The sequence below is a fragment of the Eschrichtius robustus genome, chromosome 6, assembly GCF_028021215.1.
Source record: "Eschrichtius robustus isolate mEscRob2 chromosome 6, mEscRob2.pri, whole genome shotgun sequence".
NCBI lineage: Eukaryota > Metazoa > Chordata > Mammalia > Artiodactyla > Eschrichtiidae > Eschrichtius > Eschrichtius robustus.
This window is the reverse complement of record NC_090829.1, coordinates 33,039,253-33,051,369: the sequence shown is the minus strand read 5'-3', so window position 1 is coordinate 33,051,369 and position 12,117 is coordinate 33,039,253. Positions and strand designations below refer to the sequence as shown.

General features: G+C 39.8%; 1 protein-coding gene across 15 annotated transcripts in view; it reads right to left on the bottom strand.

The window, feature by feature from the left end:
• Nucleotides 1-7,940, bottom strand: part of MBNL1 (muscleblind like splicing regulator 1) — a 177,091-nt gene extending 169,151 nt beyond the window's left edge. For 3 of the 15 annotated variants that reach the window (XM_068546103.1, XM_068546116.1, XM_068546118.1), the window contains exon 1: nt 5,787-6,007. The gene's annotated coding sequence lies outside the window, so the exon portion shown is untranslated. Of the gene's footprint in view, nt 1-5,122; nt 5,144-5,786; nt 6,011-7,775 lie in introns of those variants that run through there. The other 12 variants (XM_068546104.1, XM_068546119.1, XM_068546111.1 and 9 more) reach the window with 9 other exon arrangements.
• Nucleotides 7,941-12,117: the final 4,177 nt, after the last annotated feature.

Sequence of the window (12,117 nt, the reverse complement as noted above, 5' to 3'; positions counted from 1 at the left end):
AATATCACTAAATAGATATAATTAATGCTGCTTTAACAGAATAATATTTTTATAATGTTAAAAAATAAAGAATACCTTTTGTTTTCCACTATTAATGCATTAGAACCGTTCGATCCCTTTATTACATGTAGTGGTCAGAGCTACATTAAGATGTACCTTTCCTTATCTCAACTTCCATACCATGTTACCAAGCCTCTGCTTATGAAACATCACTTTCCACTTTACAGTTATTTTCAAAACTTTTACTTCCCCTACCAGACTGCCACCTCTTTGAGGAAAAGGTATATCTTAAGTTTGGTAGATCTCACTGAACCTAGCTTGCTATTTTTGCCAAAATACGTATTTTCCTATGAATCAACTTTACAAAATAAAATAATATCTCAAATCAGCATGCAATGTTTATTTCACATGATTAAACGTGTTCCCATGATCCTAGAATCTTGTTAGCTCTTTAAAACAAATTTATTCTTAATTAAGAGCTCCCCAACTATTTTAAAAGTGGAAATATAGCGAAAATCCAGTCTCAAGATAAATTTTTTTAAGAATCCTTTGGAGGAAGAAATATTGTCATTTTGTGAATTTGGCTAAAGAGAGACCGGAATGGAGTTAATATGTGCATGGACATTAGCCTTTGGATTATGTAGTATTTATCACAATTCTTTTTTTTTTAACATCTTTATTGGAGTATAATTGCTTTACAATGGTGTTATCACAATTCTTTTTAATAATATTGTTATTTAATATCCAGGTGATTTTAATAAATTGGCATTGCCTTGGGAAAAGTTTTATCTTCCTATATACATTCACACACAAATTGTATCCACACTTGATGGGACTATGTACCTTATTAGCTATTATTCACCTCTTTGGGTATATGAAAGATACACCTCTCGATTTCTTAAAACAATGTCCAAAGAGATGACAGTTTTTTCCTTTGGAGCATATGCACTACTTGAAGCATGATACTTATTTCAGAAATACCTTCACCTTTTTAAAATAATTGATCTCAGTGGAAAAGTAATTTTCCACTCTATCCAATATGCCTCCATTTCATCTTGAGATTAATATATCCTGAACTCTTTTTGACAAAGGATCACCACAGAATCCTAGAGCAAGATCTCAAAAATAGTGGGAAAGGTAACAAATACAGAATGCCTAAAACTCTAACATAAATTCTTCAAAGGTTTTTCATTTTTATGGACGTCACAGGCAGAAGTGATAAGATGCCTCTCAGAAAACATGAATAATTATCTGAAAGAGATCTAATGAAACCATTAAAAGACTAACAATAACGTGTAGAAAACTATAGCCTCGTATTTGCTAAGTGTTTTTCCAAGGATATAGCTGTAATGCTTATATAAATACATATATATATTTTTGTAAACATCTTCATTGAAGTATATAATTGCCTTACAATGGTGTGCCAGTTTCTGCTTTATAACAAAGTGAATCAGTTATACATATACATATGTTCCCATATCTCTTCCCTCTTGCATCAAATATATATTTTTATAATACAAAAACACTACTACATAAACCCCGAGTTCCCTACCTCAACTCTAAAAATACAAGATATGTCTAGAGACTTTTGGTGCCCTATGTCAATAGCTCTTCTTGAATCCTCTGCTTTGCGATCAATAATTCTCCAACCATTAGTGAATTTGCTTCGTGACTCATCAGAAATGATCTACAAAGTTAATGGGGATCATTGTCCCCCGCAGGCTCCACACATGCATTGACGCTAATAGCAGTTATGCCTCCTGTAGTGGGGGACAGATTCAAGATGGCACCAAGCCGGGAGGCAACTCTTCCGAGATTCTCCATAAAACCTGCTCCCTTCCCCACCCCACCCCCCCACCAAAGAAGAACTCACTGCATCCAGCCTGTCTTATATCTTTGGCATCCTTCAAGGAAATAAAAGTAAGCATATGTTATATGGATAGAAAAGAACGACGTTGTTTTTCAGTTTAACACTCACTGCGCATGGCAAAATGTACTTCAGTTTTGAAAATATCTGAAAGGAATGTTTCCAGGACCTAGGCCATTGTGCTTTGTTTACCAGTTAGATGCTTTCTCAAAATGTGTTCAAATTATAAAGACAATGTCTCCGTGTATAGGAATTCCTCAAAGCCTAGAACATTACTACAGAAGCGTATTCTTACCTTTCCTAACATTTGAAAACAATGCCCTCTTCCCTACAGGTGAAAAATCTTTCATTCTTGTGAATTCATTAATCTTCGATTAACAGACAGTCAGGAGTTTGTTTGGATTTATTTGGGGTTTTATTCTCTAAGGGTGGAAAGTCACAGCAAAGGAAAATATATATGAAGCATTTGAAGATAACTGCTATTTACTGAAAACTCTATTTTAAAATAAATTTTAGTGACTCGTTTGTGTTCGGTAACTTCAGGACAATGGTAACTATAGTGTCTCTAAAATGTTCCTAAGTAGCAATCATACTCTATTCTGGCCTTTGAGAGGTGTTAAGACTCATCCCCTAATTATAAGCCTTTTCTCTGTTATTACTACCTCACCATTAAATCTCTAAACTAAATAGTAGTTTTGAGGATACAAAAATAGATGTTAGGTGGTGTGTTTTCTCAGATTTTGGTTACAATGGATAAGAAAGATGAGGTATTCCTATGTATAATAAACTTCTTCAGCTTGTAAAAATAAAAGTCCATTTTATTGTGTTTTGACCAGCAAACTCTTTAGGCTTTCTACCAGAACAGTGCTTTCTTGCTTTACTCTAGAACAGCCCTGTCCAATAGAAATACAATGCAAGCCACACTTGCTATTTTAAGTTTTCTAGTAGCAGTATTTTTTAAAAAGTGAAAAGAAACACATGAAATTAATCTAACAATATATCCTACTGAAACCAATATATCCAAAATAGTATCACTGCCACAGATAATCAATATAAAAAATATTATCAGATGTCTTATATTCTTTCTTTTGTACAAAGTGTTCAAAATCCAGTATGCATTTTACACTTAGAGCAAACCTCAATCCAGAAAACCACATTTCAAGTGCTCAACAGTCACATGTGGCCAATGGCTACTGTACTGGACAGCACGTTCTAGATTCCAAAAATATGAAGCTTTTTGGCCTAAAAGGCCACACACTTTAAAATCTCCCTATGTAACATCCTCTGTGATTGGTATTGCCATTAGGATTTTATATTGAACCAAATATTTAAGTGACTATATTTCACTCCCTTCGTCTGCTCCCCTGACCTTCATATCTACTGCCCACCCTGATGCCTCAGAGTGTAAGAAAGCCCAATCACCTATTCTTTTCATCTTCTTCTAAGCAAGATCTGAGATAGTCTCTAATCTCTGCATCTTCTATCACCAAGCAGAAAGCCAGAAGGTGCAGCAAGGCTATTCTCTCTGTTTCCATAAATAGATATATCAAATACAGGCCTAATGTATGGCGACAATGATAAATGCAAGGGCAATATTTTTGCTTACAGTAAAGACAGGAAATTTTATATAAAAAAGTAATACACCCTTCCTCAATCAGAAATACGATTTTACTCCCTCCCTCCCCCGCCAGGAGAAACCTTGGGATATTCTGTTCTTGTTCTGGAACAGAACCCAGTGTTTCATTTCATAGGAATTCTGTGCCCAGAGGAAGAACAGAATGTTGGAATCAAAATTTAATGAATTCAACTTGGAGTCTAAGTTTGCCCCAAATGTGGAAATGTAAACACAAGCAATAATATCTCAAACCATAAAACACTTTGGATTCTCTGTTGGCATGGCTGCATAGAGTATCACACACGATGTGTGTCTGCACACAAATTTGTTCTTAGTTACATGAGGAAAAAAAAATTAAGCTAGGCACGTGAGGTTTTCTGAGTCTCTTAGTAATAATACAACCTGATTATTACGTCTTTAGTGACATTGTAATTATAGACGAATGGATAAACAGGTTTTCTGGTGCTGACCGAACTTGTTCCTTAAAACACAAAAGGCAACTTTTGCAAGGAAACCCCCCATTAAACAAATAAAACTAAAAGCTTTGTCTACCTTTTGAAGGAAGGCCTAACAACACACTAGTAATCCAAAAATAATTCACCCCCATGCAAATACACAACACTGATGAAAATCAGAAAGCTGGAGATTTCCTAAAACACAGTTTTGAGCTGTGTTTGTCACCAACTTTAAGAAAGCAAAGATACAAGTGACGACAATGTGCTTTCACAGGCTACAAAATAACTTTATTCAGAGTCCCCAGCTATAGCACCATACCTAAGACATTCTAAGCACTGAACTAAGTATTCCTGGGATAAATTTTACAGTCTTTGAACTTTCATTTTAACTTGTCTCAGTGATAACATTTTATCTCAACAGCAAGACAGGGAGAAACACCAACGCTCTCAGGAACCCACAGAGATAACATGGAGTGGATCACTTATGCTGGTATAGAATAGTTATGTACTAAATACCCTCTGGGTATAAACAGGCGTTGTGTTCAAACCCAGGAGGGGGGAACACCGTGTCCACTGGTGTAGTATTTCAAAGCACATTGCAGAGGGCCTGCAAATCCAAAGGCATTAATTATGACTTCTCTCTCAGTGTATTAATTTGTTTGAGAAATTCCTCCGAGTACAGCAGAGTTTACCATCCATTTGCTATCGGCTTGTGCCTGGGCTGGTGGGTACGCACAGTAAAGGCAGTGCCAATAACCTTTCTGGCAGCTTCTTACTCAATCTTAATCCTAGGGAAGCGCACTCCACGGAAATACAGCACAGAATCCTAGTAGCCGCATATTCTCCCGACCCAGGAGAGATTTAAGAACACAATTACTCTTCCAGCTCCACCACTCTAGTTGTAAAGTGCTGTGAGAGGGGCAAGCATAAGCTCCACCATATACCTGCTCGTGTTACAGGCTCTGGAATCAAAGTATTCTCACATGACACATTACTACCAATAACAGATTCCGGCTCCGTTTAAAAAAAGAAAAGGGGGTGGGGGGAGGCCGCGCTACATATTTGTCCTGCTTTTGTCTAAAAATCCAGAACCCCAGTCCTAACTACTTTTCATTCTTTTCAACCTTTCATGAAAGCAATTCAGTCAACCAACTGCGGCTCCACCCTGAGAGCGCCTATACTTACTTTTCTTACAGTTTTTGAGTGACGCACTACAAAACGATGGGAAAAAAAAAAAAGAGCCCTCTCATGCAGGGCTTCTTCCGCCCTGTAAACTTGGCAAAAGGCAAACTGGACTGAAATACAGCACTCTCCATATAAGGAAGCCCAGCTAAACATGTCATGCGTAATTTATGGGTAGCAGGCAGAGAATTAACCTTTGCGTGCACATATTTGGCCCAGATGAAAACCGGGCTGGATGGCAGCCCCAGGGGCAGGGATGCGGGATCTCTTGGGAGAAACCGTGGCTCCCATCTGATGGACTCGCATCTCCGCCCGACAAAGGTCGTTAAGTTGTAAGTACACTTCCACGCACCTGTTTCTTTTATCCGCCACCACCACCACCCCCCTTCTTTCTTTTCTCTTTCTTTCTCTTAGGCTGCCAAGTGGGAAGCTGGCAGTGCTGACGGTGTCCGCAGAGCCCAGGGAAGGGCTCCTCGCAGCTGGGCTGCAGCTGCAACCTCCCGCTTTCCCTCTAGCTCGAGATGGTGTGTGATAGGAAACCATCCAGCGTGCTGAGCCGGCCCAAGCCTCCTCTCACTTCCTCCTTCAGCCATGTACAGCCCCGAAAGAACACGAACAATGCAGAGCAGCAGCCCAGCGCGAGCAAACTGTGAAAATGGAAACTTACCTCTCACATTTTTTTTTCAGAGGCAGCCCGACTGCCGAGCGAGTGCCCAAGGCATTGTGGGAGTCATGATTCCAAGAGGCCCGCGATTTAAAATTGAACTTGTCAGTTCCCGGTCACGGGAGCATTGTGAGCGCCACAACTCATTCAGCTGCAGTGAAAAGACTGTTGCATGTCGCTGTGCAGCCTCTTATCGCCGAGGTCTGGTTTCCGCTGCTGCTGCGCGGCCCCTCCCCCGCCGGCCCAGCCCCACCAGGAAGCCCTGGGCGGACTCGTCGAGCCCCGGAACGCACGCGGCGGCGAAAAAAACGCTCTTCAACTTTCCGCCGCCCCTCGGCTCTGCTCCCCCCCCGCCACCTCGTCGCCCCTCAACCAAACAAAGTCCGCTGGGGGTGGTCGTTGCCACCCGCCGACCGACGCGGAGAGCAAAAGGAAACCCGAGCTGGAGCTGGCGAGGTGCATCCCCGCCGCCTCCCGGTGGTATCTTCCATCTTATACGTTCAGCATTATAACCCCCGAGCTATAGTGCAGACAGGACGCACCCCTACTACTTTCTGCTCCTTCCGACTGGCTGAGCCGACAAATCGGTTCGTTGCTGAAAGAGGCCCGTGGATGGGACTTGGTAAGGCAGCCGGCAAGGTTAGACTGAAGGTGAGTCTCAAAATCAGGATAAAACAGTAGGAGCTGGTGGGGCTGCCGCGTTAAAATGCACCACACGGTTTTTGAACCTGGATGGCCCACAGGCGGGAAAGACATCCGCACGACTGCCAGTGTGTATCTTTCTCAAGTAACAGGGTGTCCACGGTTTTGGAATTCCTTACTAAAACTTACTGTCACACAAGCACGAACACTCACATACCAGCTTCCCATCTACTTTGTAAATAATATTTGGAATGGAAAATCCCCTTCCTTCCCAACTCTGCATTATATGATTTATAGAAAGAAGAGCCCCCTCTTTTCAACATAAAATATTAATTTTCTGCAATACTGTAATAGTCCGAGGCAAATAAGTCATATCATTGCTGGAACAAAGGAAACCACAGCCCCAAATCATAATTCACTGGGTGTCGTAAGATGTAACTTGCCTGCACTTTGAATAGAAAGAATCCTGGACTGTCGTTATGTGATCAAGTTTTAGAGATGGGGGGGGGCAGAATTTCCTCTGGATTTAGGGAATAACTTGTTCAATGATGATTCTAATTAAAAACATTTTTTTCCATGTTTTGGACACAGTTTAGGACCAAATGCTAGCTACTGTGCGATGTACTTCCTACAAGTTTGTTAGGTTGTGTTAGAGAGGGTGGGGACAGCTTAAGGAGGAGAAGGAAAAACATCATGAAAGGTGCTAAAGTACAAAAATACTTCTAGAGGCATTAATAACAGACTTGCGTTCTCGACCCTTGGCTAGATCCACAAAACACTGAGTTAATATTGTGCACTGCTCCCTTCCAGAACAAACAAATTAATTAGACGGTGCCACTTCTCAGTGTTAATCATTGAAAAGTACCCAAGCGCACACACAGTGGAAGCAAATTTAAAAGGAAACCGACACTTTCTCAGAGAACAGGGATGGGCATTCTCTATCTGCCAATTGGTAGCTACCCCAAGCTATGAGGACTTCTTTTCTTCTAATTCAGCATTCATTTCAACAACTACATCAAGTGCTTGCTATGCCAGAGATTCGAGAATGGATAACACAGAGTTCCTACCCTCAAGGATAATACCTCTACTAGGGAAGAGACTACTGAAGAGAAAAATAAACCAATTAATTCCGCCTGAAGGATTAATGCTAAAATGATGAAGGCAAGCCCAAGATGGGCCTGAGTAGAGTCAGGAAAGCTTCCTGGAGGAGTGACTTTAACAGGTGCCTTGAAAGGTGTGTAGAAATTAGCAAGATAAAGGGAATTGAGTCCAGGTCCATTGGAGAAAAGAGCCTGGCAAATACAGTGGACCTGCCAATCTTTCTGTTAGAAGTACAAGCCGGATACTTACAGGAGAGTGGCAGCAAATGAGCTAAAAGTAGGTCTGAGTTAATCCAAGGAGTCTCAACTTTACTCTGAAAACTGTGATGATCTAGATGAGTTTACACAGCAAGGAGATGACAGGTGAGATTTGGACTTGAATTTCAGAAAGATCCTGTAGCAACAGCTTGGAGGGTGAATGGGAGTGTAGGGTGGAGGCCGATGGAAGAAGGGTGAATGGGTGTGGACAGACTGGAAAAATGACTCATGCAGGGAATGAGGAAGGGAGGAGACTCCCAAGTCCCTGGCTTAGCCTACTGGATTGTTTGCTACTTGCTTTTTAATTTCTCCGGTTTGCTTCCATTCTCCTTGACAATAGACCTTGACTTCTGAGCTGGGCCACCTATGCCAGTGCCAGCAGGTGGGTGCCCTCACTGGCTTCCATGTGCGTCTCCTCAGAATGTCCAGTGAACCGCTGAGGGCTAATCCTGGTTGTAGGAACTGATTTTCAATTGTTCTCAGACCCTTGCAGACTTCCAGGTTAGAGCTTTGGTGTTCTTCTTTCATGTGGGTTAGAAAATTCGCTGTTGGGAGCAACATGGTGAAAAACAAGACTTTGAACCTGTGTGGTGCAAGAGCGGAAATTATTTTTCCACTTCAGCACTGGAGGAGGGGAGACGTTCTGGGAACAAAAGAAAAATTGAAGCCGAGACAAATTTTCTGCTCCACTGAACAGAATACAAAGAAATACAAGAAAGACCCTTGAATGTTAGAAACAGTAGAATAAACATCCTAGTAAATGACAAAGAAGAGAGGAAAAAATGTTATTTCACATAAGAAAACTCATACAAAACAATGGTCAACCTAGGACTCCAAAGTGAGTCAAAATAAATTATGATATAAAACTTCATTGCCACTGGTTTAGCTTAATTTATTATCATTGATAATACTATAACATGAATAATGACATTTAACATTTTGAAGCACTGCAGCAAACACCAGATCATATGTTAAAAATATTAAATCATGTTGCCAGCTTTCAACTACCAGTGGCATTCTAACCACATTTCAAATTGTGGAAATTATTAAAAAATCATTATAGTAATAAAAAGTAAATACTTCCCATTTAGAATACCAATCATATACCCTCAGTGCTAGGATAGCATTATGGTTTCTCTTACTTCTATGAAGTGTAGTTTTAGTTCATAGGCTCATGAGTAAGTATATCTATAAGTATAAAAAGAATATCATTTGTGGGTGGAGAGGGAAATTATAGAAAACAATTTCAGATGAAATAAAACTACATTTTCAGATAAAGGAAAGAATATTCACTGCAGTTTCCTGAAATATTTCAGACCATTCAAGTCTTAATTATACCAATGAATCCCAATAGAAATACAGTTAAGGAATATGGTTTTCAGAGATAACATCAGCTACCTGGTTTACCAATAATACAGATAAAGGAAATGGTAGCATTTATCCTTTTCATTCAAATGAGAGTCTTTACGGCACTGTGTAAGTGTGTGTGTGTGAACTGTATCTTTCTTGTCCTACACACCACATTTATAGCTCAGTAAGCTCTCACTGCTGTCCAAATATTTGCCTTTTCTGCCCCTCCCCCAACAAATCATCTAAATGAAAATATCCCAAGGTATGCTTCTTAAAACTCGAAATATGAAAAGGTCTTGAATCACAGATCTAGGAATACTGTTTTTTATTATACCAGAGTAAAAAGAATCCATTGCAAGATAGTGTCAAAACTGGGACCCAAATTCAGGCCCCATGATTTTTGACCCATGTTTAAATATAGATGGTTAAGAGAAGAAGCTGCTGGAAGGCAATGAAGAATTGGAAACACTTTCGTATGGTGAATGTATTTTAAGTAGATGCATTAAATGTATCTCCATTCAGTTTCACAGCAGGGAAGGGGGTGGAAGCATTCTTCTGTAGCCTGGATTCAAACTTGTTCAGATATCTGAACAAATATACTTGATAGAATTGTATGAATTTAGTTTACCTAAATTTAGTTTAGGACCTTTATATATTTCACATATCAAGTAAGTTTTTAAAATTATGCCTAGTATTTAAATATAAATAATATATATTCTGTTGTGTGTATATATAGTATGTTATGTAATAGAACATGTTGCATATATAATATATATACCACTTAATGTACAAAACACATAAATGTAAAAATATATAAAACCAATATATTTGTCTTAAAATGTTTATAAAGATTAAAACTGAGTTAAAATATTAATTTTATCTTGCATTTTTCAATTAAGCTATTTTACCTAAAAGTTGAATCTAAATCTTCATTATAATCATTTTAGCATCTAGAAATAGGGAAATAGAAAGCAAATACGTTTCAGAATTAAAAGTTTAGAACCACAGAATTTTAGTAGAGAATGGAACATTAGAGCCCATCTGGCCCTGTTCCCTTGTTAGGCCAGAAAATATTGTATAAGTAAATTGGAACCATGACAGAGAAGAACTAGCATCAGTGTCTTCTGATTCAGACCATTTATTTTCATCATTTTTCTTAAAGACACTGGGGCAACAAGAAGCTCTAATATAGGCATAAGTGCTCCCCAAGTTTAATGTGAAGAAGAGCCACATTAGATTTCTAGGAGTATAATTCTTTCCTCCTCTATTTCTTCCTTGTTTTTTTCTTTTTTTCTCCTTTCTATTTTTCCATCCTTCCTTCCTTCTTTCCTTACAGAAAACACTTTCACACAATGCCTCTGTTTCACAAATGTTCATGGAGTATCCACTGTGTTAAGTCCTGTTCTAGGCAGTATGGTTACAGAAATGAACAACACATCCCAATCACTTCCTTCAAGGAGTTTACAGTCTCTTAGAGGGAGACAGGCACTAAACAAGTAAAGAATAAATATGTAGAAAAAGATAGACATCTGAGGCAATTTCAGATGGAGGTAAGTACTATGAAGTAAAAGAAAGCAAGTTGAGGGGAAAAGGAGGGGAGGTTGTGTGTTAAACAGGATGGTTGGTCAAGGATTGAGATGGTCAGAAGTAGGCAGAGTCCTCAAAGAAGTGAGAAATATCTGGGGAAAAATCATTCAAAGCAGTGGGAACTTCAGGTCTAGAACCTTGAATCCTGAGCTCATGCTAGGGCTGGAAATCCCATGACTGATAAAAACTAATGGGATACCTAACCTCAAGGAGCTTACAGTCCAGTGAGAGAATCAATGAATCTTAATAAAATTAATCACTCTCAAAATGCAAAGCTCCAATCATGATAATTTTGCTCAGCGGGAACCATTGACATGTTTGGTTATATCGGAGTTGGGGGTGCCAGTATAATTGGCACAGGATCCAGATTTGCTTTTCACAGAGATAACTAGATTATACTTGACTGCTGTGTGCAGGAGCCTGATAGTCTAATCGCAGAACAGAACGCAGGCAATACACTGCCGCTGAGAATGAGAGCAAACCAGAAGAGTGGGCTCTGGCCAGGACGGCAAAGGCAGCAAATGGCTGAAGACCTGAGAGAAGAGAGTGATTTAGTTGCCTATAGCAGTGAGATACAGTAAACATTAGAATCTTCCATCTCAGAGCTGAAGAGAATCCATAAGATGACCAGCTCCAGGCCTTGAGAGAAGTGAAATGTGTGTGTGTGTGTGTGTGTGTGTGTGTATGTGTGTGTGTGTGTTTATGTGTGTGCATGAGAGAGATTTATTTATTCCCTCAACACAGGATAGAAAACTCAAAATTACTGAAGACAGAACATTTTCATAAAATTCAGCAGTGATTCCAGTTCCCAGAAATAGACACTGATAATATTACATTTTACTTTTTTTTCCAGGTTTTCCTCAACACATTTTTTTACACAATTGTTATTGTACTACATGTGCAATTTTGTGCTGTTATTTTCCCCACTTCACCTCATAATATAACTGTATAAAGCAAATAATATCTCCATGTCATTCATATTCATTATAATCCTCATTTGTCACATAAGGTAACAGAGACTGGAGAATTGACCCCTGACCAAAACCTCACAGTTAATAAGGGGTCAAGGGCTTCCCTGGTGGCGCAGTGGTTGGGAGTCCGCCTGCCAATGCAGGGGACACGGGTTCGAGCCCTGGTCTGGGAAGATCCCACATGCCGCGGAGCAGCTGGGCCCGTGAGCCACAATTACTGAGCCTGCGCATCTGGAGCCTGTGCTCCGCAACAAGAGAGGCCGCAACGGTGAGAGGCCCATGCACCGCGATGAAGAGTGGCCCCCGCTTGCCACAACTAGAGAAAGCCCTCGCACAGAAACGAAGACCCAACACAGCCATAAATAAATAAATAAATACTTTAAAATAAATAAATAAATTTTAAAAATAAGGGGTCAAGCCTCCTGC